This window comes from Dendrobates tinctorius, unplaced genomic scaffold (genome assembly GCF_039654945.1).
Source record: "Dendrobates tinctorius isolate UK_male_01 unplaced genomic scaffold, ASM3965494v1 ptg000035l, whole genome shotgun sequence".
In the NCBI taxonomy this organism is placed as follows: Eukaryota; Metazoa; Chordata; class Amphibia; order Anura; family Dendrobatidae; genus Dendrobates; species Dendrobates tinctorius.
Genome location: NW_027361703.1, coordinates 16,850,522 through 16,856,521, shown reverse-complemented (window position 1 = coordinate 16,856,521; position 6,000 = coordinate 16,850,522).

Below are 6,000 nucleotides of genomic sequence, written 5' to 3'. Positions count from 1 at the left end.
AAAAACCTTTTATAGTTAACTGGACACCTCTTTAACTTTCCTGTGGTTGAATTCTTGTTAATTAGGATTTTGTAATCTAAACTCTAGCTTTGCTCCTAATACCTTTACTGGGGTGTATTCATTTTTGCAACATGGTCTTGAATTATTTTGTCAGCAACATAACTTTTCTCTTCCGCATAACAGCACCATAGAGAGAGAGGATCTGCCCCAAGAACAAGAAACTTAAAGTTTTAAAAAAATGGAGACTCTATACGCTTCAGTGGTTTCTTGTCCTTGCTGGAGACCTACAGTTGATCCATCAGGGAAGAGCTGGTATCAAAGGTCCACTCATGGCCTCTTATGGAATCTAGTGCAGCCTGTGTCTTTGTGGGTGGGGAGCAGGAAAATTTCGGAGGGGTTCGCAGAGGGAAGGGAGGAGAGTGCGGCTGAGGTCACTTTCGAAGGTGAGGGAGCATGGCCTTCCTCCAGAAGCAGTTCTGCATGGCCTGGTGCTGAGGTCACTTCCGGAGGAGGTGTAGGTCTGCCTAGTATAGTTGCTACCCCAGCACCAAAGAGCTTGGCCTGAAGGGGATTGTTCTTCCCTGGTGAGTTGGTATAAAAGCTGACTCCACACAGCAGAATCAACCCAGTCGCTGATAGTAGCGCTGCCATTCCAGGGTACAGCACATCATCCAGTCTAGAGATCCTACAGAGGATGCAGTCCCACCAAGATCGGTAGTTGCCTGCTTCAAGGGTAAAAAATCATAAAAATTGAGCTTGGTTTGAGTTGGTACACATGCAGCATAAAAATGCATGTTCACATGGCCAAAAAGCATACAAAACCTACAAAAGACAAAATGAAAAAAAAAACCCTGCTATAATTAAATAAGTAAAAAGCAAAAGTGCATTTAAATCACACAGAGTTCTTAGTAATACTCGATTTGATCAAACATAGCATAAAAGCTGTCCCACCATCGACAAGGTGACTCAAACCAAGCTCAATTTTTGTGTTTTTTCTTTGTATTTTTGCATTTTGTGCAAGCTGGGGTTTGGCCTCCCTCTCCTGAGCTGGAAATTGTATTTAAAGGCTTCCCTTGACTGGTGTCCAGTGGTTGGGACCCGGTCCTTGTCTGCCCTTATTCACACAGACGTCAGCTTTGACACATAAGGTTATTAATACTAGACAGTGTAGGACTGCCCCGACCACAGAGTCACCTTGTCGATGGTGGGACGGCTTTTGCGCCATGTTTGATCAAATACAGTATTACTAAGAACTCTGTGTGATTTAAATGCACTTTTGCTTTTTACTTATTTAATTATGGCAGGGTTTTTTTCATTTTGTCGGTTTTGTCTGCTTCAAGGGTGAGTTGCAAAAAGTCTTGTATTGTTATTCAACAATATTTCAGAAAATCATTCTCCAGTGGGGTCTCTATAAAAATGGAGACTCTATATGCTTCAGTGGTTTCTTGTCCTTGCTAGAGACCTACAGTTGATCCATCAGGGAAGAGCTGGTATCAAAGGTCCACTCATGGCCTCTTATGGCGTCGAGTACAGCCTGTGTGTCTTTGTGGGTGGAGAGCAGGAAAATTCCGTAGGGGTTCACAGAGGGAAGGGGGGAGAGTGCAGCTGAGGTCACTTCCAAAGGTGAGGGAGCACGGCCTGATGCTGAGGTCACTTCTGGAGGAGGTGGAGTTCTGCCTATTATAGTTGCTACCCCGGCACCAAAGAGCTCGGCCTGAAGGAGCTTGTTGTTCCCTGGTGAGTCGATATAAAAGCTGACTCCACACAGCAGAATCAACCCAGTCGCTGATAGTAGCACTGCCATTCCAGGATACAGCACATCAACCAGTCTAGAGATCCTACAGAGGATGCAGCCCCACCAAGCTCGGTAGTTGCCTGCTTCAAGGGTGAGTTGCAAAAAATCTTGTATTGTTATCCAACAATATTTCAGAAAATCATTCTCCAGTGGGGTCAGTCGATATTAGATCTCTTTGCAAACAAGAACAAAAAGTAAAGGTTCAGATATTCTTTTCCCTATATCCCAGGCCATACCTTTATGAGGTGTATGCCCTCCTCCATAAATGACCCAGAGACTTAGTTTATGCCTTCCCACCAAGCACATTGATTCTGGTAATGCTGAGGACAATTCAGGCAAATCAAGCAAAGGTAATCCTGATAGCGCCCTTCTGATCCAAGAGGACTTGGTTTAAATGGCTCCATCTAATGGCAGTTGAAGATTCATGGGTACTCCCAGATATCCTCAATCTGCTATCTCAGGGGCCAATCCTGCATCTCAGCTTGAGGAGCTTGCATTTAATCACATGGCGTTTGAGTAGAAGCTTGTTTCATCTAAGGGATTTTACAAAAATCTGATTTCCACACTGATGAACTGTAGGAAAGAAGTTACCACTAAAATTTATGATAGTGTCTGGAAGAAACTTCAAAATTTTCAGGATAAACCTATTCAAAGAGAAACTAAGACTAGAGGTCTTTTAGTAAACTAAACACCCTTAAGGTCCACGTTTCGGCTTTGGAAGTTCTCTTCAACTGCAGAGTAGTAAATTATCACTAGATAAGATTTATGAGATTCTCTACTCCCCCCTTATCTCTTCTTCCCACAACCGCATACAAGACTTCTCCCGTGCTTCCCCCATACTCTGAAACTCTCTGTCGCAACACATCAGACTCTCACCATCAACGGAAACCTTCAAGAAAAACCTGATGACCCACCTGTTCCGACAAGCCTACAGCCTGCAATGATCCTCGGTCTACTGATCCTCCGCACGACCTGCTCTACCCTCTCCTACTGTATCCTCACCCATCCATGTAGACTGTGAGCCCTCGCAGGCAGGGTCCCCTCTCCTTATGTACTTGTGTGTCCCTTGTGTTACACATGTTTATTATACTTGTCTATATTTCCCCTTTTCACATGTAAAGCGCCATGGAATAAATGGCGCTATATAAATGCATAATAATAATAAATAATAATAACACAGGTCAACGAAAAAATTTTTTTTTTCTGGTGTCCAAAATATTTTAATGAATTTGGGGTATTTTTGGGGTGCTGATTCTGAATATGTCATCAGTTTTGCCAGATTGGCTCAAGTTTTTGAGATTTTTGGTATCTTATTTATAGCACTTGTTGGTAAATGCGACGCATCATCTCATTAATTTCTTTGGATTAGTACTTGAACTGAGCAGTTCTCAATATAGTTTTGTGTTAATTAGTGTTCTAAAAGTTTGTTCATAGCTTGATTTTTGCACTAACTTTATGTTGTTGTCTGTTTTCCAGTGAAAAGCATGAACTCATCATGAAGAAGTTGTCTTAACGATCCAGACTCATTCTGTTACATTTGTGGTGAATATACACTGCCAAAACATAGAAGAAACATAACACACTTCGTAAAAAAAGTGTATTTTGCCTATTTTGGGGTTATGCTTGGGGACCAAGACAAGTTTTGGGCACCACACATAGTGTGCAAAGCATGTATCGAATTATTACGAAAATGGAGCAAAGGACAAAGAAAAAGCTTCAAATTTGGTGTTCCAATGGTGTGGAGAGAGCCAAAAAATCATCATGATGACTGTTATTTCTGTGCAGTGCAAGTGCAAGGATTCAATAAGCATAAGAAACGAAAATGGGAGTAACATGGAATCTGCAAGAAGGCCTGTCCCTCATTGTGAAGATGTGCCTGTACCTGTGTTTACCATAAATAACAGTCATCATGATGATTTTTTGGCTCTCTCCACACCATTGGAACACCAAATTTGAAGCTTTTTCTTTGTCCTTTGCTCCATTTTCGTAATAATTCGATACATGCTTTGCACACTATGTGTGGTGCCCAAAACTTGTCTTGGTCCCCAAGCATAACCCCAAAATAGGCAAAATACACTTTTTTTACGAAGTGTGTTATGTTTCTTCTATGTTTTGGCAGTGTATATTCACCACAAATGTAACAGAATGAGTCTGGATCGTTAAGACAACTTCTTCATGATGAGTTCATGCTTTTCACTGGAAAACAGACAACAACATAAAGTTAGTGCAAAAATCAAGCTATGAACAAACTTTTAGAACACTAATTAACACAAAACTATATTGAGAACTGCTCAGTTCAAGTACTAATCCAAAGAAATTAATGAGATGATGCGTCGCATTTACCAACAAGTGCTATAAATAAGATACCAAAAATCTCAAAAACTTGAGCCAATCTGGCAAAACTGATGACATATTCAGAATCAGCACCCCAAAAATACCCTAAATTCGATGAAATATCTTTGGCACCAAAAATGCTGTTGACCAGTGTAATCAAGGCAATAGGCCAGTCCAGCATGCTGCTTCAATTACGAGTCCCACTTTGGACCTTTAGTTCTAGGAACCTTGACTAGTGTCCTTTTCGAGCCATTAGTAAAGTGCCCGATTAGGGTACCGACCTTAAACACTGTCCTTTTGGTGGCTCATACTCCCGGTCTTCCCCGGGTCCCTCCTACTCAATCCCCTGCCAGACGTCATCTTCCTGGGAGAAAAAAATGGGCGTATGCGCGCAGAGATCTGCCGGCCGGTACCGTTCATAATAGGACATTTTTCCTATTGGTTCCTTTTGATCACTACCCTATCACAGTGATCAAAATAAAAAAAAAGTAAATCAAAGCCCCCTTTGTCACCTCCTTAGCTAAAAATGATAAAAAAAATTTTTTTTTATTTTTTCCATCCTTTGCAGCTGGGCTTAGGGTTAGGGTTGGGGTTAGGGCTATGTTAGAGTTAGGGTTTTTTCAAAAGTAAAAAATGATATGACAACTAGCTTTGAAATTTGCATTGGGTGCTTGGGTATGCACGGAGTATCGCTGATCCCCACTTTTTTGGGGTGTCTGACAGCCGCGAAACATGTGGGGCAGGCACTTGTGATATTTGGTGCATATCCAAGCACCCAATGTAAACTGGAGTAGCGAGCACTTGCGCTCAACACTAATGACGACATATTCAATATGACGACCTAATGTTATCAAATTCTGTGTCGTACACCTGTGGGTTGAAAATGCGCACTATACCCCTGGATAAAATCCTTGAGGGGTGTGGTTTCAAAAATGGTGTCACTTGTGGGGGGATTTCCACTGTTTAGGCACAACAGTAACATAGTTAACAAGGCCAAAAAGACATTTGTCCATCCAGTTCAGTCTGTATTATGTAAGAATAAATCCCCAGATCTACGTCCTTCTAAAGAACCTAATGAAATATTGTTACTCTCCAGGAAGATATCCAGGCCTCTCTTGAACCGCTCGACTGAGTTCTACATCACTACCTCCTCAGGAAAGGAATTCCAGGTTCTCACTGCCCTAACAATAAAGAATCCTCTTCTATGTTTTTGGAAAAACCTTCTCTCCTCCAGACGCAGAGAATGCCCCCTTGGGACAGTCACATTCCTTGGTATAAACAGATCCTTGGAGAGATATTTGTATTGATCCCTTACATACATATACATGGTTATTAAATCGCCCCTCAGTCATCTTTTTTTCTAGACTAAATAATCCTAATCTCTCTGGGTATTGTAGTTCCTCCATCCCTTTTATTAATTTTATTGCCCTCCTTTGTACTCACTCTAGTTTCATTATATCCTTCCTGAACACCTGTGCCCAAAACTGTACACAGTACTCCATTCCATGTGCGGACTAACTAGAGATTTGTACAGAGGCAGTATAATGCTCTCATCATGTGTATACAGACCGCTTTTAATGCACCCCATGATCCTATTAGCCTTGGCAGCCACTGCCTGGCACTGGCTACTCCAGGTAAGTTTACCATTAACTAGGATCCCCAAGTCCTTCTCCATGTCAGATTTACCCAGTGGTTTCCGTTCAGTGTGCAATGGTGATATTGATTCCTTTTTCCCATGTGTATAACCTTACATTTATAAATGTTAAACCACATCTGCCACCTTTCGGCCCAAGTTCCCAACTTATCCAGATCCAGCTGTAGCAGAATACTATCTTCTCTAGTATTGACTGTTTTACATAGTTTTGTATCAT